The sequence below is a fragment of the Caloenas nicobarica genome, chromosome 1 (genome assembly GCF_036013445.1).
Source record: "Caloenas nicobarica isolate bCalNic1 chromosome 1, bCalNic1.hap1, whole genome shotgun sequence".
Lineage (NCBI taxonomy): Eukaryota > Metazoa > Chordata > Aves > Columbiformes > Columbidae > Caloenas > Caloenas nicobarica.
The window spans coordinates 49975203-49997368 of NC_088245.1; the positions used below are offsets into that span (position 1 = coordinate 49975203).

The following is a 22166-nucleotide window of genomic DNA, read 5'->3' on the forward strand; positions in this document are numbered from 1 at the left end:
GACAGGAGCTAAGGGCAGGCATTAGTATACCGGTTAATACAAGGGCACACTATAGGCTTAGCAGCTTTGTGCTAGCCCCTCATAATTTTATATTAGTGAATATTAGCTGTATTAGTCATATTAGTTCAAAGTTGATACAGTATGGCACCAAACTAGAGTACTCCACCCACTAGTAGTAGTACCTTGCATCCAGCTTGCTCTCACAGAGAAGCAACTGAACATAGTGTAAAAGAAAGGAAACTGACAGCACATATTATCAATGCAGATTATCTGAGACTAATCTAACACACAGAGTGTAAGGCTTTCTGTGCTCACTTTTAAGCCATGAGCATCTGGTCTTGGCCATATTTGGTCTACTACCAATGAATGGAGAAATCTGTCATCTGTGGATACCCTAACAGAGCTAGTATCTTCCAAATAAATGTCTGAGCAAAATAAACGACTAAGGCGAAGCTCTGTTCATTGCACTGCTCCAAAAATAGGTGTACACTAAAATAGAGTCAAGTGTTATACAAAGTGTCCTGGCAACAAGAACTAATATTGCAGTGAGTTGTAAGTCCCAGGAATGCAAAGGCAGTTGAGCAAACAAACTGAACTGCTAAGTTATAAACACAGGCTGCTGCTGCAGAGAAAGGCAACAACCATAATGAAACATGGGAAGGAAACCTCAGCATACCGCAAATCTAATGCGCTACCTTCGAGCAAAATATCACAGAGGAAATAAAGGTTTTGAAACTTTTAGAAAAAAGATGGAGAACTTCAGCTGCACTAAAGACTCACAGCAGAGTGGGAACAGTTTCCAGAATGTGACAGCAGGTAAGGATTTTCTGGTGAAGGGGAGAAGGAAAAAGAAACTTTCAGCTTTTTAGTCTCTACTTTTATTCCTGTCAGATTCTCAACAGCCAGTGCAGTACAAAATTTTGCCTCTGGATATGTACTGTGGTGACACATATAACCCCCTGCCCATTTCTGCATCTCCAACTCTTCAGTACATGTTCCAGTCATAGAAATAAATTAAAACACCAATCTGATGAAATATTTAGATGACTAATAGTTCTGTCCAACAAATAGTTCAGATGTTTTTACAGAACATTGTTCTTATTAAGTGGAAAACGATTTCAGTAGGGGTCAGCTCCAGTGGGCTTTCTGCATGGCATGCTGATACTGGGCACAGCAAAGCTGGTTATAGATATTGTTTTGGAGAGAAGCACAGGAAACTAATTTATTTCATGTGACCTAGTTTGTGGTGATGCATGGCCTTCTTTCTGGAGACACATTATCTCAGATATATTGAGTACCGAAACAGCAATTTACACTAACACATTTTAAATCTGTGCAGAACTATCAGCTCTGTGTGGCCACTAGTTCTAAACTTCTGGGAACCAGGTACCTACAGTCCTCCCTGACAAACATGAGTTAACGGAGCTATTAGTTTGGAATGGCCAAACTAAGATCCAGCTTTAAGACTTAATCATCCTTACGAAGATCCCTGCAAACTGTGTCGCTATTGTCATAGCTACAGGTTTAAATGCAGATTTATCTTTACAAAAGTGTCAGTCTTTCCACTTGTCTGATTTCCTGTAGTTTTACTAATCACAGTTAGCAATAAAGAAAATAAAAGGAAGTCTAGCACAAGAGAAAGATAAAAGCAAACAGTCAGTTTGTGTTTTGATTCAGAAAAAATAGTAAAATATGGTAATTGTCAATGACAAGGATTGCCAGATATCTACACATCTTTCATTTTTGTAAAATTATACGTGTTGAATAATTTTCATAAATGAGAGAAGAATACGAGAGGAAGTTACCTACTTGCCCACTAACTACTTGAAATTCATTAGTTGAAGTATATAGCAATCCAAATGTTAGGTTAAAAATATATATTTGTGTTCCTATAGAGCACAAAAGAAGAATTTAATCAATCGTCAAACTTAAATGATGGTTCCACTAGTTTCTGGAAATTATATATCTGCTCTGCATGAGAGTCATCAATGTAAACAAGTAGTCTGGATACTACTGTGATTATAGTAGGTAGAAGTTTCCCTCAAAAATCATTTCTCTTTCAGCTTCATTTCAATGCTTTTTTCTCATTACAAGTATCCAAGACCTACCCATCATTCTTTGGCATTTGAAGTGCATCAGATGTATTTTCAAGCAAAGTATCAACTTTTGCTTCTCAATTTTCAAATAAGATTCTTATCATAACATAATCAATATGAATGCAAAAATCAAAGCTTTCCTCAATTATCTCTATTACCTCTATTCATACAGAAGGCCAGCTTGCCGCCTTCTGAACAGAAATGCTTTTCATTCCTTTGCAATAAAGCCATACAGCCACACTGTTGGCTTTACAAAAATAAAACCAGGAAACAGATAACAACTGATCCTTTTATTGTGATGTAGTGCTGAATGCTTAATGTCCATGCCTCAGAAGACCTGAATTTTTACCACTGTTTTCTTACTTATGAAAATTACAGGATTGACAGGAATAGCAGGGTAGAGTTTTTATCACCATTGCAAATAAATGCTCATTCACTTTTTATAACATAAATGTTTGATTGCATATTTTCCATTTTAGAATGATTTCTGCCTCATATTAAAAATACTGCATATTTCTCTGAAGAAATCTGAGTCTTCATTGTTTACTTAGGAGAAGGCAGTTAACTCTGGATACTGAACTGGTTACAAGATCCTTATTGTATTCAGTCTGTCCACGCAGAACAGTATCAATTGATTTTGTGAAGATTCTTGTTTGAAATTACATAGATTTCAAAGGTGAAGTCTATAGATCTACTGACTGTAAAACCATAAAAAGGGCTTCATGGTCTAACTTGCACAACATGGCCATATTACATGCCAGCATAATTTAGTACTGGACTAGATCACATGAGTTAAGATTAAAAAAATACTTTAAAAATATTTAGTGACGAAGAAGCTTTATTACTTGGACCCTTCTTCAACTCATCACAGTGCTGGTTAAAGATCCATATGTTATTTCTAGAGTCTTTCTGCCTAACGTTAGCCTGTAGTCACTGTTGTAACTTTGCTTAATAAGTTGAGAAGTGCCGTTACTGAATTAATGATCAAACATCAACAGTTTTTGTAACAAAACAACTAAAATGAGCTTGGATTTCCACATGTAGAGTGTTTTCTCATCCTTCAAATGTTTTGTGCAGATCTTCTTGGAAACTTCACACCCTCTAGCATTGAAGGTACAAGACCTGGTGCATTTTTTCTAGTCAAAGTCTCACTAGAACAAAATGCCAGCACCAAACCCTTTGGCTCCTTTATTCTTTGGAACGTCATTCAGGGACCACATTTATACACATGTCTAAGCCATGTTTTGGATATGATAATATGTGCTTTCTCCTCAGAATTTTTAGAATGTTTGAACTCACATAAGCAAACTGAAAGCAATTCTAATTTCAGGGAAGTACTTCCAGTTTCTATTGAGAAGTCATATAACAATTGCAGTGATATTCTATATTTTTATTTATCACTATCTGTGTCAATGAAGTAGATAGTATGGCTGTACATCACTTCTGAGTTTCTTCATACAACAATGGAAAAAGCAAGCAGTATCTGCTTTGGTACTGTAATAGATGAGCATGCTCAAAAGATAACTACTGAAAAAATAGAGAAAAAATACATTTAAAACATTTAATGAATAAATAAAGCAATAATTGTTCTGGAAAGTAATTCCAATAAGAAAAACAAATACAAAAGGTGTATTTCATAATGCATTATGTATTTATAAAGATAGCCTAGGCAGTTACTTTTGTTTCCAGAAAAATATTACAAGAAAAGCAGCTCCTCTGAACTACATATTTCACTTAGAGGCCATGAGACCAATTATACCTTTTCATGCATCTATTATTCTGATCAAATAGAAAAAGAATAATTCAAATGAGATGTATATATACAAACAAAATTGGAAGGTTGACTCTAGATATGAACATATCAATTATTTGTAAAGTAAAATGGTTAAGACTCTTTTTCCATTCTGTCCTCCATTTTATTTTCTTAAAAGTGAAAAATAGAACTGTTCTTACTGAGAACATGGTTTCTAGGAGGATTAACAGAAATTTCCTAAGGTCATTTCTATAACTCACAAAAGTATCAGTAACATTTAATTAATAATAGTCTCAGTGAAATCAGATTAAAGCAACAACATTGAGTTTCTAGCCATCACTTCTTACATTGCTTCTGGCTTCTTTGAGATGCTGTGTAATGTTATCACAGAAACATTTAGCCGAGGCAATTTAATATTTCCCATAGAGAACACAAATCCATTTGCATTGTTATCACCAAATGAAACCTTATTTCATTAATATGTAACATAATTAAAATCTATGAAAAGAGCGCAGATTATATTCTGAAAATAATAAAAGATTAAATTTTAGTGACAGTTCTTCTGATTAAACACAAATATATTTTTTTTCAAGTCACTAAGTGATCCCCCCTGTGTTTTTTGTTAGTTGAATATTTGTAATGTACTTTGATATTGGGTGTAGGTGTGAAGTTGTTGGAAGCAAGAGATCTGCAGTGGGCACCCTCTTTGTGAAAAGCCAGGGGCTGCCCCATGTCAGACACAGCCAGGTTGAAAAATGGACCCACCACAGGACACAGCTGAGCCCATCAGCCATGCTGGTGACACGTCTGAGAAAACATATTTAAGAAAGAAGAAAATACCACATAGGCAGTGAGGACTGAGCACAAAAAAAAAAAAAAAAGAAAAAAAAAAGAAAAAAAAAAAAAAGAAACAACCAAAACCAACCAAGCCAAAAACATGTGAGAAACAATCCTGCAAACAACAAGGTATGAGAAGAAAGAGTGGGAGAAAGTGCCCCAGGTGCCGGAGCAGGGCTTTGACTGCTACCCATAGAGGGGACCACAGTAGAGCAGGTATTTCCCTGCAGCCTATGGAGGACCCCACATCAGAGCAGGTGAATATTCCCTGAAGAAACTGTGGCCTGTGTAGAGGATCCCACTCTGGAAAAGGTTTATCCTGAAGGACTGCAGCCTGGGTAGGACCCATGCTGGAGCAGGGAAAATTGTGAGGAGGAAGGAGCTGCAGAGAGGAGCTGTTATGGACTGACTGCAAGCCCTTGTTCCCCAGCCCCCAGCACTGCTCAGGGGTAGGTTGAGTAGTGGAATCAAAAAGGAAGGAATGAAGTTGAGCCTAGGGGAAATAAGGTGGGGGGAAGATAGTTTAGTTTGTGTCTTTGTTTCTCACCTTCCTACCCTACATTCAGTTGGCAATAAATTAATTTTCCCCAAGTATATTCTGTTTTGCCCATTTTCTCCCTCTGACCATTGAGTAAGGGGAGCGAGAAAGCAGCAGGGTGGGTGTCTGGCAGCCAGCCAAGGTCAACCCACCACACTGTTGTACATTATTTTCCAAGTGAAATGGTTTTGATTAGTAGGTCTCAAGATACTGTTGCTAAAGGATATCCTGATGTGAAAATCTCTTTGAAACAAACACTCATAGTACGCACTGAAAATAGAAGGCAGAAGGAAGGTGGGGAAGAAGGCACATTAATCCAGTTTAGTGTGCAGGTTTCAGATGATGAAATGAAGTTCTACGTTTTTAGTTTTTTCCCATTTTTTGAAGGTACTTGAGATTGCTTTTTCAGAACTTCACTAGTGAAACCAAAATCTCATAGAAGTGCACAGTTTATTGTAATTAAATACTTATAGTAGTAATATACGCAACTAGGCAGTTTCTAATTATTATTGTATATGCATTGCATTAGTTCACATACATATCAATACAAAATTGAATTTAAAAGTTCATGAAAATGCATACCTGTAAGAGAGTGAGTGCTTACATTCCTATTTTGTATGCAAACACAGAGATGAATGGCTTGTTGCCGTTTCATGAATTTTCAGAATGTATATGATATAACTAAATTTCTGTGCATGCACCCACAGTATAAACTGACAGTTTGTAAAAGAGCACAGCAGATAAGTTATAAACAATAGAGTGATGATAATAATTCAGACAAATCAAGTTGGTTGACTCAAAAATATGTTTTATAGTACCTTAATTAATTTGCTTAGATTTTCAGATGCTGTTTATAGCCATTTCAGCAACTGTGACAAATTACCTAAGTTGGAGAAAAAAAGGTATGGTTTAGCAAGAATATATCAGATTCAGCCATGATGCTCTCCTAAATAAAACAGCATCTTTTCAACACAATGTATTAAGATGAATTACTGGTAAGGTTTTTAGTTTCGGTTATAGTGGTCTAGCAGATATGCAACTACTTGGAGTGTTATTGTTCAAGTGCATAGGAATTTAGAAACAAGATCAGGAAAAGTGAATCTAAACAGCCATCTAAAAATTATACTTCTGGGAAACTATTTTGTGAACTTGCTGAATTGGATTGTACAAATCAGAGGTCTCCTGAGATGTGAATATCTAAGAACTGAAAAACGGATGGAGTGCTTTCATAACAGAATGCCAACACTTCATGCAGATTTTTGGTAAGGAATAAGAAAATTCCTTGGCAAAAATTAGTATGTCTGATATATCCCTTGAAACACTGAATGCTGTTCTGATTAGAGCATTTATAAATAAAGTATCTGTTGTCAAGTCATATACAAGATAGGTAACAGCTCACAGGATAGTAATTTTTAATTGGACACAGGCACTTTAACCCACCCAGCTAAGGTAATTATCACAGAATCACAGAATCACAGAATGTTAGGGATTGGAAGGGACCTCGAAAGATCATCTAGTCCAATCCCCCTGCCAGGGCAGGAACACCTAGGTGAGGTTACACAGGAAGGCGTCCAGGCGGGTTTTGAATGTCTCCAGAGAAGGAGACTCCACAACCTCCCTGGGCAGCCTGTTCCAGTGTTCCATCACCCTCACTGAGAAGAAGTTTCTTCTCAAATTTAAGCGGAACCTCTTGTGTTCCAGCTTGAACCCATTACCCCTTGTCTTACTGTTGGTTGTCACCGAGAAGAGCCTGGCTCCATCCTCGTGACACCCACCCTTTATGTATTTATAAACATTGATGAGGTCACCCCTCAGTCTCCTCTTCTCCAAGCTGAAGAGACCCAGCTCCCTCAGCCTTTCCTCATAAGGGAGATGCTCCACTCCCTTAATCATCTTTGTGGCCCTGCGCTGGACTCTCTCCAGCAGTTCCCTGTCCTTCCTGAACTGAGGGGCCCAGAACTGGACACAATATTCCAGATGAGGTTTCACCAGGGCAGAGTAGAGGGGAAGGAGAACCTCTCTGGACCTACTAACCACCCCCCTTCTAATACACCCCAGGATGCCATTGGCCTTCTTGGCCACAAGGGCACAGTGCTGGCTCATGGTCATCCTGCTGTCCACCAGGACCCCCAGGTCCCTTTCCCCTACACTGCTCTCTAATAGGTCATTCCCCAACCTATACTGGAACCTGGGGTTGTTCCTGCCCAGATGCAAGACTCTACATTTTCCCTTGTTATATTTCATTAAATTTTTCCCTGCCCAACTCTCCAGCCTGTCCAGATCTCGCTGGATGGCAGCACAGCCCTCTGGCGTGTCAGCCACTCCTCCCAGCTTGGTGTCATCAGCAAACTTGCTGATAGTACACTCAATTCCCTCATCCAAGTCATTGATGAATATATTGAATAGTATTGGTCCCAGAACTGACCCTTGAGGCACTCCACTAGATACAGGCCTCCAACCAGACTCTGCCCCATTGACCACAACTCTCTGGCTTCTCTCCTTCAGCCAGTTTGCAGTCCACCTCACTACCCGATCATCCAGTCCACACTTCCTCAGTTTTGCCGTGAGGATGCTGTGGGAGACGGTGTCAAATGCTTTGCTGAAGTCAAGGTAGACCACATCCACTGCTCTGCCATCGTCAATCCACCTTGTTACGTCTTCATAAAAGGCTATGAGGTTGGTCAAACACGGCTTCCCCTTGGTGAAGCCATGTTGACTGTCCCTGATGACCCTCTTATCCTTGATATGTCTTAAGATGGCACCAAGGATAAGGTGTTCCATCACTTTCCCAGGGATGGAGGTGAGGCTGAGCGGTCTATAGTTGCCCGGGTCCTCCTTCTTGCCCTTTTTGAAGACCGGAGTGACATTTGCTTTCCTCCAGTCCTCAGGCACCTCTCCCGTTTCCCAAGACTTGGCAAAGATGATGGAGAGCGGTCCAGCAATGACTTCAGCCAGCTCCCTCAGCACCCACGGGTGCATCCCATCTGGACCCATGGATTTATGGATGTCCAGATTGCTTAACTGGTCCCTAACCCAGTCCTCATCAACTGAGGCAAACTCCTCCATTGCCCTGCCTTCCTCTGGGGCCTCAAGGGTACGGGGCTCCTCAGGACAGCCTCCGGCAGAGTAGACAGAGACAAAGAAGGCATTCAGTAATTCTGCCTTCTCTGTATCTTCTGTCACCAGGGCACCCACCTCATTCATCAGTGAGCCTGCATTGCCTCTGGTGTTAGTTTTATCTGCCATGTATTTGAAGAAGCTCTTCCTGTTGTCCTTGACCCCTCTTGCCAGGTTTAACTCTAAGGAGGCCTTAGCTTTCCTAGTTGCCTCCCTACATCCTCTGACAACAGCCTTATATTCTTCCCAAGTGGCCAGCCCCTCCTTCCAAGATTTGTAAACCCTCCTCTTCCACTTGAGTTTGCCCAGCAGTTCCCTGTTTAACCACGCAGGTCTCCTGGCTCCCTTCCTTGACTTCCTGCACGTCGGGATGCACTGATCTTGAGCTTGGTAGAAGCAGTCCCTGAATGTTAACCAACTATCTTGGGCCCCTTTACCTTCAAGCAGCCTTGCCCACGGGATTTCCTCCAGCAATTGTTTGAAAAGGCCAAAGTCGGCCCTGCTGAAGTCCAGGGTTGCAATTCTGCTCGGTATTCTGCTCCCACCACAGGAGATTCTGAACTCCACCATCTCATGGTCACTGTAACCAAGGCAGCCCCCCGCCCTTACTGCTTCAACCAGACCCTCCTTGTTAGCGAGGATGAGATCCAGCAGCGCACCCCTCCTAGTCGGCTCCTCCACCATTTGCATCAGAAAGTTATGCTGGCTTTAGAAAAATCTGATACTGTATAATAACTTTGAATTGGAGCTTACTTGGTAGGGAGGAAGTTATGCAATAAAAGTAAATATTTATAATCTCTGAGAAACTTTTATCTTCAAGAGGAGTGTTTGCACAGCTAGAAGAGGACTATAGCTATGAAACGGCTACTGACATTTCAGAAAATAAACACAAAAATACTCCCGGCCCAACTCCAATGCATTAAGGATATGACACATGGAACATATAATTAGACTGGGGTTAAACACAACTTCAGCTTCAAGTCCATTCATTAGTTGATGTCGAAATGGCATAGTAAGTTTTAGACCCATTCAAAATCATCATATGAAGATGTGTAATCATCCATACATTTTAGACCATCACTGAATGTGTTTCAGACAATGAGACAAGGGGTAGTTTTTAAAATATTCTCCTAAGAAAGGACTTCCCCAAGAATGGAAGGCTTGCCTGTTGAGAAGTCCCAGAAAAGGGCAAGTAGTTTTTATTTATATACAGCAGATGTATTTTGTACAGTGACCAGTCTAGGCACTCAAGGATCTCCACTGTCCTTTAGGCATTGCAAAGTACAGTTAGTAATTTACCGTCAATGAGTCTATTTCTAATTGTGTTTCAGTGGCTCATACTTGTTAAGGCTTGCTGATCCACAAGACTTGATCAGACTGAGGTTCTTAACTAGACTGTATGAGAGGTAGCAAGAATAACACTGGTATTGGTTATCAAACAGTAAAATATGGTGTCTGACTCATGCGGTGACTGGAATACAAAGATTTAAACATCCTGCTTCCCCAGGCAAGTACTTTATTATTCCCATTATACTGTGCCACACATTCTTCTAGTGGTTACCGCCGCCTTTCACATTTTTATCATGCCTCTCTTAACTGGCTATTATCCATACATTAAACATATGGTCAAATGCCAGCAATTCTTATCATCATACATTCAGTTCATACACTAGCCACAAAGCAGCAAATAACAAATTATTAAATTTCCTTGTCTACATATATCCATTGTGCAGCATCATTTTGAAGGGTGATATAAGTCTGGTCACAAATATTGCATGGCATTCTCTGAACTACCTCGACACTCACCTGGGAGCATTTATATAAGTCAAATAATTTTCCACATAAGACATATTTCACTAGATTAGCTTTAATGATATTAGTCATGTAATCCAAATCCTTATACCTACATTGTCTTCTGCTTTTAACATACCCATTCTCTTGATGCCCTGAATTTTATTTCCTATAATCAAATTCTGTCATTCTTCAGATGATTGGCAATAGCCCAAATTCATACATAATTTCCTAGCAAAAGCTTAGTTTTTACTAAGTAGGGTAGTTCAGACACAAAGAGACTCTAAGAAAAAGAAAAATGGTTCAGGGCTATAAAGTACATTTGTTATCTGTTGCCCAGCATGCTTAATACACCACATTTAATGAAAAACAAGTCTGTCTTAGAAAAGATAAGCACAACTCTGGCCTGACTGAATAGGAAGCAAAAATGTTTATAGCACAGGAAAGTATTATTTGATTATAACTAAATATTAATATTTCAGTCTTCTTAAACACATTCATATTGAACATGCATATTCCTTACAGAAAAATCAGTCAGTTTATTTTAAAGATCCCACATTGTAAGAGGTGTTCTAATCCATGGAGTGCACTGGTGACTATAACTGGTCCTAAGCAGTGTTCACTTTTACCTTTTTCACTTATTTAACTTTTTCATGGAAAAAAAGTACTATAATTCCATTTTACCACTTTGGAAAGTGTTTTCTGCACTCTTTCTTTCATATGCTATTTTGCACCTTCATTCACACATCTTTTTACATTCACTTAAACTAAACACATAAAGGACAACTTTTACATTTTTAGACTCACCATCTTACTTGAAGAGAAGCTTAATCTCATTCCAAAACAATGGGAGGAAGTAGCCACCTTCAAAGCAAATACTTCAAAGAACTCAACATAATTAAGTAGCTCTTGGTGAATAGAAATTTCAGCTATGAAGGATAATTACATGAAAAGATGATGGAATCTTTCAAAAGTGAACAAGTTAAAAACCACAAACATTCTTCATTTCAAAACATTCTTATTTTATAGGAAGTTTCAAAATCAATATTACTCATTCTTCCAATCATTCACAGCAAAATCATGGTATTTAACCTGTCCACAAGACAATGTTTTCTGTAAGAGAAACAGTATGTGCCAAATCTAACCATCCAAAACATCTAGTCAGATTTTCATATATCGGCCTGCTTGATATGGCAAGCAGGCATCAGTAACAGGGAAGGCACACCCTGGGTTCAGTGATAGGCAATACAGGCACGGCATTCACAGCTTTGCTATTTGCTAAGCTTACTCTAGTAACCACTTAGTAACCAATATCAAAACATAGTAGAAAACTACTTTAATTGCTCAAGGAACAGTAAAGATTGTTCCTTCAACAAACAGCACTGACCAAGATCTTCATCTTAATGAATTGACCATACTCTATTGATTTAAAGGCTATGAAAGGCCCTTATTTATGTTCATCTTTAACCTGTTCCACATTACAAGTTGTGAGACTTACATGAGTCAGTTTCTGCATCCAGTACAAAACCATGGATGAGCTACAGCATCTCTCTTTTAATCATGTGCAACCTCAATTTCAAAGTTTCCAGCAATTTAAAATCCACAGAATATCTTTGTAAATTTCTCCATGGACAAGTTACCTTCACTACTGACATTTGTCTATTATTTTTATGCCATTCTTGCTTTTAGATATTGTTTTGTCTGTTGGAAAAAAAAAAAAAAAAGAGCATGAGTAGATTTATTATTTATGATGAAGACATTATCTTTGGGAAAGACTATATTATCCCATCATCTCTCTGTCTTCTCTAATAGGAGATAAAACTCAGTTTAGACTTGTCACAGCTTTGTCTCAATTTCTGAATTTTCAACTTCCTTTTTGAACTACTAATTCCTGATTGGCTGCAGTATTCCAGTAAAGCAATGCCAAAAGGAGTGATATAAAAAGGTCTTGCTTCTCTTCACAACATATTCCACTATTTTTATATCCAGCAGCTGCCTGAGCTCTTTTCAGTACTCCAAGCATGTGCTTTCACTGCGATCCTGTTTAAGCCTCTGTCCTCTGTATTGGGTGAATATACCTCCACCTAGTACCTCTAGCACAAAGTCTTTTTTATCCAGAAGTGCAACCATACACTGGGTTGTATTTCACACATATGTTTTGATAGCTTCCAGCTTGTTAAGTGATCTAAATTCTGTATCATTTATCTGTCTTCCTAAGTGTTTGCTACTGTCACAGTTGCAAGTTTGTCAGTGGTAATTTCATACCATATCATTGATAAAATATGTTGAAAGTGCTGAACTAAGAATAAGCTCATGTAAGACCTCATTAGAAATGCCTGTGATTGCAGGTCTGTAATTTGTAAGCCACTAAACACTTGGTGTTTCTCTAACATTAAACCACCTAATGAAAATGTAGTGCAGTGCCACAGCTCTTCATAAATCTCTACAAAAAATGCATCCACACCTTTGCAAACTATGCTTTTAACCTCATAAGGAAAAAGATGTCAAGGTAGATATATGACTGTCATTCTTTATAAACCAATTCTGACTGGTATTGTTACCCCCTTTTCAATTCTTTATTAATAATGTCCAATATTAAGTACTTTCTATTTTGCCTTTATTCAAAGTTGGATGGGCAGGCCTGTAAATACCCAGATCATTTTGTTTAGCTATTCAAAAGTTATCGAATGGACCAATCTTTCAAATGTTTTACTGACATCTTTTCCTAGTATATATTTACTAAGAAAACAAAATATAACTTTTTATGAATCCTTTCTTTTTATTATGCATTATAAACTTATTTTCCTTTATACTTTCTGCCATAACTTTCTTTTTGCACCTTTTATCTTTATCAGTTTCCCGTACATTCTAGCTTCTGGTTGATGTTCAGTAGCATTAGTTTCTCCCATCTTCCACTTCTTATGAGTATTTTTGTTCATTTCTTCACTTCCTCTCTAAATACTGAAGTATTTTGTTTAGTTTCATTTATTTGTTTGTTTTTTATAAGAATAGTCTTCCCAATGGTGTGATAGCAAGGTTGACAGCATCTAGTAAAATGCTTTTGAGTAGTATCCAAACGTCATTCATTTCTTGCTAAATTCTTCCTACTATCTGCATTAGCTATCAGTGTCTTTTTGCTTTATGAGAGAGTGTCTTGAAATCATTACATGTATATTTTACTTTTATGTATTATATTCTGTATGCATATTGCAAACAAGATTCACTGGAATATAATGGCAGATGAGGGAAGAGGCTGAGGGAAGAGCTTGCTGGGTATGAAGAGAAGGCGGCTTTGCAGGGACTTAATAGCAGCTTTCCAATACCTAAGGGGAGGTTATCAACAAGGTGAAGCCAGACTTCCTACTGAGGTGTGTGACAGCAGAACAAGGAAAACTGAGATGCCAACTTTACATAAGATTAAAAAAATACCACACTGTGACACTAACCAAGCATTGGAAGAGAGTGCCCAGAGAAGCTGAGTAATCTCTGTCCTTGAAGGTTTGTCTGACTGGATGAAGACCTGAGCAGCCTTGTCTGATCACAGAGTTGATCTTGTTTTAAGCAGGAGGTTAGACTAAAGACCCCTGAGGTCCCATCTGGCTTGAATGATTCCAATTCCTGTGATAAGATCACTCATAACTCTGCCAGCAATTATTTTTAATGCTGTTTACAATCCCCTCTGTCTGTCAGAATGAGGCATTCCACTGGCTTGATTATGATCATGCTTTAAGTTTAGATTTTTAGAAAACAAAAGTGTTTAGAAATTTTGAGGATATTTTGAATTAACCATGTGAGACATCCAGCTCTTGTCAATGAGTAGATTACCTACAATAACACAAGTTCAGTAAATGTGTATGTCTTTTCAAGCCTTTCTCTCTGTTGTTCATTTTGTATAGCAGATATGCAGCAGGCCTGTGTCAATCATTTAAAAACTTTAAAACTGTGTAAAATGCCAGTTGTGGTAGAGTCACAAAGTAGCAGTTACCAGTTGTGATAATACCTTGTCAGAGGAACTAGGGTAAATTAGGATGAGGAACTCTCTGTTGACACTAACTGCTTGGTTTCCCAGCTCTAGGACAGTTCTTTAATACTTAATGTCACTTGGCTAAAGTTTATTTTCTGTGTCCTATAAGCCACAAACTGGCCGATATTGAACACAGCACACACAATATTCTCTTGCACTGAATGTGACACACACAGATCTTTTTTTGCTGACAAAACAAGAGGCCAGATGGTCCAGATTCACTTCTCTGAGCTACTAAAGAATTTTGTTTTCATGACTTAAGAGTGTAAATAATAATTTAAAAAGACTAAACAACCCCCTCTTCTCTGAAAGGTCGCTTGTGCTTGGCTACAGGCTTTCTACCCAGTCTTCTTTCTGTTAATCAGAAAAATGTCTGAGGGTGCACGCCTTTTGATAAGATCCAAAGATAACACCTTAAAGATTATTATTCCCATAATACTGACCTTTTCAATGTGTTAATGTTGAAATGTTAAAGTGAATTCATGCCAATGAAGATTCCTTTGCTTTCATGTCAGGATTTGAGACTCCTTGTCATAAACAACCTCGGTAATACGTCTGTAGGCTTGTGACTCTTCCCATAAAACCAGTCACACTAGCAATCCCATTTTGAAGTTGATCTTAAAAGTGGGATAGGCTATTGTTCCCCTGTTACCATAATCAGGACAGAACTTGCTGTGTACAATTGAAGCATAAAACTTTTCCTGTTATCTGGTCTGCCAGTAGAATTGGAGACATTCAGCAGGACTTGACCTGAGACTTTGCGGGATTTTGTCTGCAATACGCTACTATAGTAGTCATTAATTCCCCAGACTTTGGTTTTGCTATTCAAATTACACACTCAGTATATATTATCCGTTGGTACCCTGGGAGTAATCTGAAGTGGACATGGGTACAGCATATAGCTGAAATCTTATGTTGTAAAAGAGAGTCAAGAAAGCATGCCTTTGTCACAGCATAAACAAAAGCAAACCCTAAGCACTTTCTAAATGCACACGAATATCTTGGTTAATGTCATCTCCCTCTGTGTCATAACATGGATCTTCTTTTAGCCACCCTTTTATATCTTTGCCTCCACTTCATGGAAACACATATAAACCACTGTTCTCACTTGTGGGAAATGAGTGCATTGTCTTTAGTATAGCGTAGATATGGACCTACATATCCGCATTGTTCTCAAAGCATTCAAAACCAAGGAATTGGTTTCATTCTGAATCTCATCAAACAGTGCTGAGTAACATGATTTGTTATGCATGGCAAAATAATTTTTACATCATCAGAACCCTCTGCTTCATCTAAATGGAAATCCCTAACCTACTAATTAGTAAATGCATTGGAAGGAGAGGAGGGGAAGAAAGAATTTTGATGCAACTGCTACATATATAGTTTTTCTCTAAGTATCTTCTGACCATTGTCAGAGGTAGAAAATTTTGAAAGCCTTACATTTTTATCCTGTCTTGGGGACTTGATAAAGGAATCATGTCTGAGGTTTATAGACTCAAAAATCGAAACAGTCATTTGGGAAAATGATTTTGTGTATTACATGAAATTTTATTACCTCTCTCATGAAGATATCATGCTAATACAGAAAAAGAGGGTCTCTGTTAGCCTGTGGCAGTTTCTAGCCAGCAAAGTAATTGTTGTAGACAAGACGTACATTTTAAAATAATATAAAAACAATGTTAGTCTTGTATAACTTCAGCTGTCTAAAAGCTGGGCATCTAACCAATTTGTCTTACACATAGTCCTTCTCTATAAGCAGTCGGGAGTGGTATGGAAAAGCTGATGCATCTCACATCCCATGTTAGGCACCCACACAGTGGGTCTCAGCATGAGGGTACATTTAGAGACAGACTAGAAATAAAAAGACATATGGAACATGGTTATTAGAGGACCAAATAAGTTAAAGATGGGAAATATACCTATTAGTTGAGGAATCAAAATTTCAGGTCCCAAAATTTTAGGCAAAAAAATTTTAGCTCCTAAAGTTCTTCTCTACTTAAATTCTATACTGAAGATTCTTGTATAGCAGGCTTTTGTAGTGGTTAGCCATGTGGTGTTCTCTCCTGTAATTTTTATTTGTGTTTTCAATTACAGTACACTTCTTAGTAGACAGGCAACACCTTTTATACTAAAAAACTGCTCGAAGTATCAAGCCCACACTTAGAGATAAATTGTTAATTATTTTTATTTTTCTGATGTGGAATAAAAGTCCATGTTATTTTCACCACAAATTTTAATTAATCCAAATCAAATTTCATATATGAGCTGTCAGAGGAAATGCCCAACCCACTTGTGAGAGTATAGCTACCTAATGTAATGTGAAGAAGCCTCTACTTGCTGTTATTTTGTTTAGGCATCGTAGGTGTTTAATTAGATTCTTTTGATGTCAGTAAAATCATTTAACTTTCCCTGAAGACATTGAAAAGTATCTTCTATATTGAAAAAAAGTATTTTCCCATGCCACAATTTGAGTTTTAAGCATAACTACTTACCCAACACATAGTTGTGCCTTTTAAAAGTTCAAAATAAGATCCATGCTCAAATAAGAAATCGGTCATTATATTTTGCTTTTAAAGTATAGTCAGCAATACACTAAAAAAAAAAAAAAATTATATATATATGTTTCCATAACAAAGAACCCCATAGCTGGAGATATATTTGGAAGCTGTTCTAATGGTGCAATTTCAGATAATTTTATTTCTTTCCACAATAATTTTGTTATATACCTAAACAGCAGAAACTAGAGGATAGCTACATAATTTATAACCGTATTTGAAATTTAACACCTGGGTCAGCATATTTGATAGTGTAGAAAACTAAGAATTTAGTCTGTCCATGATGTTTCCAAAGTCCCATTTGGAATTAAATTCTTTCTATGCCATAATTTTTTGAACAAGTCTACAAAGGAGAACGTTAAATGGTAGCTTCAGGAGCAGAACACACTGTCCTATTGCTCTGTCTACTTGCATTTCATATTTACATGTTTTGTATGCTAGCAATGCATGTCATAGAAAGGTGCATTACTGACTGAAGATAAGTATTCCATTTTTCATGACAATTTTCTTCAGAACTCCGATATCATGTAAAATGCTTTTGGCTCATTATACCACATTTTCATCACTGTTACAACAGAATGTTCACACACTGTCCTTCAGAGAGCAGCTGTCAGCTGTAAAAAATTAGTATAATATGATACCTCCAACATTCTGTGACCTTTTTATCTATTCACGCTAAATGAGACACAGAAAATGATACATGCTCATTGCTTGCTACTATAATCATAACTTCATTTTTCTATTTTTAAAATATATAGACATTGAAAAGCTTAATAACTGATGTATTTGCAGTGTTTGCTTGTGAACACCCATCTGTAACTCCTAAAAAAATATTTGTGCCTAACCGTTACTGTGCATTTTTGGTTACACCTGGGCTACAGCACTGAGTAGTAGTATTTAAGCGCATGTGAATAAGAACTGAAAGAAAATAATTTCAAGACACTAAAGACAAACCATCATAGCCAATGTTCCTTTATATACGTTTCCCTTGTGCTGCTGCATCCAATTGCCATTGAAAATATTATCATATTCCTTTTTACTATGGCACTTTTTAAAAACAGTTTACAGGTAAGTAGAAATTATAGAATTATTAATTTTTGTAATCTTTCCTATAAATTATGTAAACACAAGTAGTATCTTTCACTGCTCATTGTTAAAAAAAGAAAAAAGCAAGGCTTTCAAGTCTGGCTGTTAAATCACATTGAGAACACTAGTGGAAATCTCATAAGGACATTAAAACAATCAAAATACTAAAACGAGGCCTCACCAAAGGAATTCATAGATTTTTGACAGATTTTAATCCAGTCCAAATGCAAGTTAATCCAAAACTATTTCCTCAGTTAGGCAGCTGTATAGTCACAAAACTGCTGCCATGCTGCAACAGCAATATATATTAACACGTGTAAAGTTTTATATAGCCATAAATATCAATGCAGAAATATAAATTCATCCTACCTAATTTCAGGTGTTAAAATATGTCTCAAGTGAGCGTGCTGAAATTTCTCGTCCCTTACCACTAACTGTAGAGGACATCTAGACATCTTACTCAGAGTAGGTCACTGATCTTTAGGTGCTAGTATTAGGTGAGATGTATTCCATTGTAAAAATTGTCATCTATGTTCTACAAAATCCTTGACATAGAAGATAAGTTAAACTGTAAGAAGCAACCTTAATTTTTTTGTTTTGATAATATATACCATCAAATAACAGTAAAGGAATGTTAACATGTAGAAGGAATGCGAATGAAAATTCTCTCTAGTGCCATGGTTCTCCTTTTGGTTGTCTGTCTTACATTGTAATTATCATAATAGCTTTCGGCTTTTTAAATATAATGTATTCTACTATTAAATATTTCCATGGTCTGTAAAAATATTTTCTATTAAGGAAAAACAGTGACCGATTCTCATTATATATGTCATTTGTTTCATATGCAATGATATCCATGTAGTTCTTGTGCCTAATAAATTCGACTAGGAAAATTCAAATACAAAATACTCTGTAGTTTTTTTTCCAGAAGCAAGATATAACTGGCAATTATAATTTAGTACAAGCTATGAAACTTACATTGAACATTATTTTATTCCTCAACTATTAGAATTTATTTCACTGGGACTGGAGCTCAATGTAAATACATAAGGATGAATGGCATCATACATCGACATGATAACTAGAATTTAAGACTTATTTAATATAAATAATAATGTGCACTTATCCAAAGCTGTAAGTAGCCTGACTATTAATAACACAATATATAAAATAACATCAGCATTAAGTTAATTGGAAACTTAGCAAACAAGAAATATACAAACATTCCTTTCCAACCTCTCGTCTTACTGGGATGTAAAATTTCCAACACCTTTTTCCCTGCTCTCTCAAAATTATTTCTTTTGCAACCTGAAACTGAAGATTATTGTACTCCGGTAGTTTCAGACTCAGGTGGTACCAAGGTAATGTTTACAGTCCTAGGGCATTTGTAGACAACACATCTGATTGCATGTGTGAGTACAGGGAGAAGGGTAAAGAGGAGAAAGGGAGGGAAGAGTGCAAATAAATCAGTATAGAGTTCTCTGCTGGCAGCAGCTGTGGTAATATGACACTGGATAATACAATATTTTGTAGGCGTACATGATTTATAACATCTTAAACTGTTTCTGGAAGCAATTAAGTAACCAGTGCAGGCCTTAGAAGATGGGATGCTGCCTGCCTCCCACAGTTCAATACCTCACTAAATTGACTGCTGCACTTATTATCAGTTTCAATCCATGACTGCCTATATCAGCTTGGGGCAATAGTCTAATTTCAAAGTAGCAAAATAATAGAAAAAAAAACAGCAAAAAGACATGCTTTCAAAAGATGGCAGCTTACTAACCAAATAAAAATCACAATAAGCTTACTGGGTAAGTCGTATAATAAGATCACCAGCAGAAGTTAGGAAACCTAAAATTGTTTTAAATTACTACTTTCACGAATTTTAGCAAGCAATGGTTCCTATTCTCAGTTGTCTTATTTTTCCTTTTTCTGTATCTCTTTTTGTAACCCATTTCACAACTTCAGTCTTGGTCTAAGTTTCAGACAAGTCACTCCCATGTTTCTAGCTCATGTAGATAATGACTGCAGTCCTTTGTCTCAATGTCCAAGCCACAGGCCCAGGACTACACCTTACTGGTAACATCATTTCCTCTGCCCCCTAAAAACTCCTGTAACAATGGGGAATACACACTGAAGAGGAAAACTGGAATCTATGCTTGAGACCTCTCTTGGGAGAGACTGTTAGCTAAGATTTCATCTAAGGACAAGAATGAAGAATTATTCTGTTTGTTTTTGTCAAAGTCTTCAACTGCAATATAAAGTTAATTAATAGACCAGCAGCAGAATTCATAACACATCAGTGTGGACACCTGATCATTATATGTTTCCCAGAGGAAAATCTCCATTGTCCTTATATGTCTATCTGACATAAATGTTTTAGATAGAAACCAATTTTATAATTTCTGAGCAAGCAAACAACTCTTCTAAATACAAACCAAACAATGGATGTGTCTGATTGATGTTGAGTCAATGCTACCTCAAGAGCTTTGGACATACACTGAGCAACCACAGTTTCTCTTTATAGCTGACAAGTTAATAATGGGGGCTAACACGGTTTTAACAAAGATTAAGGCTCTTTTAAAAATAATTTGTTATTTTACAGTACTGCCACCTGTAATATAATGAAATGTTTATGAGTGAAGCTCTGATGAATGATTGCTCAGTGGTCTGGCTGGATAACAAAATGGATTTTTTACTGAGTATGATTAGCTGAATAAATGGTGAAGTGCCAACACATTTAATTTCTAAAGTATCATAAAACAAATGTAAGACTATTAATACAACACAGCATCACTGGACTTTTTACTGTTCTTGCCATACTCCTTGAGGACATGTAATAGTTGTCTTTGGCATTTTAACATTAATTTGCTCATTTGTTTTCACAAGTGTATAACTGTGCTTTTCTTGCCAGGTGCTGATGGTGGTAACAAAGTCTAAGTTTAAATATCAAGGGTTGGAGTAAAAATAACAGAACTAGTGGCTAAAACCCTACCCAGAAATCTGAGAAAACTAACACCTCCTTTTGAATCACTGAGAAAGCCATGGATCCTCTCTTAAAAGCATTGCATCTGCGGATAAATAAACAATACAAGAGCATTAATGTCAGAAGACACAAAGCCAGATCCACCATGTGTCTATCTTATAAACAAAATAGTCAATCTGGTGATGTCTTGGGCTAAAATCCACAGTATCTGGTATCCTACCTTCCAGATTCCATGCCCAGTAGACAGTTGTTTCCTCAAACATTCCTCAATTTTCTAACGCATCACTTTCAGAGTATATTAATTGTGCATAATGTCCCAGAGATGCACTGTGCAACTGGCTGTGTTGGTTCCCTTGGGAAAATGCTGACTAGCAGACACACCATCCTAGCAGCATCACCTCAGGCAAATGCTGCATCTAGTCATGATGACAACTCTGCTCAACGGCACCGGCACCAGAGCTTTGCACTAAATTGTTGCTTCCATCCAAGCAATCCAGAGGTATGCCACCCAATTGAACCATGGGTGTCGGAAAAAAAAAGCCTGGTTCAGAAGTCTTTCTGACTTAACATCATGCTATGTAGGCTCACTTTCTTTTAAATAAAATATGTTGTTCAGGATTTTAACCATACGGCCATATTCTGGGCAGGGCTTGTACCCACCTTTGGTTCATATCCTTACACAGAATACACACCAGCAGGGACTTCACTCCCTCATACAAGATAAAAGTCATGTAGTATTAACTAAGCGCTCCAGCATCCACTGCTCTTGGATGTATATCTGAGTTTAAGATCATGATGGGGTCAGTTCTGTTGCTCACTAGTTGCACAAAATTTTCTTACTCCTGCCTCCAAAGAATTAATGAATCAAACAAACCAAAAATAACCAAAATATTTGAACTAGCATAGCAAGTACCAGTCATGCAGATTAGGATTTTTCACTATGCAGTTTGTTAAAAAGTAGAGAAATAGGCAGGAGAAGCTCCATTATATGTAATCTTGATACCATAAATATATACTAATCTATTCTAAAATATGCCAAATTTGCCGAACTAAAATTAATGACACTCATTTTCTTGGAACAAATGGCTCATCGAAGTCATCATGACCCACCTATTAACACAAAGATTCACGTCGGATTCATTTTCTTAAATCATTCTAGTAGACTAATGCTTAGTATTTGAAAACTACTATGATCCTATAAAAATATTAAGATAATGAAATTCTAAAGTGAATGGATTAAAATTAACTAATTTCAAAGAAATTAGCATGATTACTCAAGTTACCTTCTTTTTTTCACTAAGGAGTTTCCATATCCTTTTCTTTTTATTTCCTCTACACCTAGATTTTATTTAAACTCAGAATAACACCTATAAAATTACACCA

General features: G+C 37.1%; 1 long non-coding RNA gene across 1 annotated transcript in view; it reads left to right on the forward strand.

Moving 5' to 3' along the window:
- The first annotated feature begins 623 nt into the window (after positions 1-623).
- The window catches only part of LOC136003243 (uncharacterized), a 45786-nt gene continuing 24243 nt past the window's right edge, over positions 624-22166 (forward strand). The window contains exon 1 of the long non-coding RNA XR_010608046.1: positions 624-816. This is a non-coding gene — a long non-coding RNA (uncharacterized LOC136003243). The remainder of the gene's footprint in view (positions 817-22166) is intronic.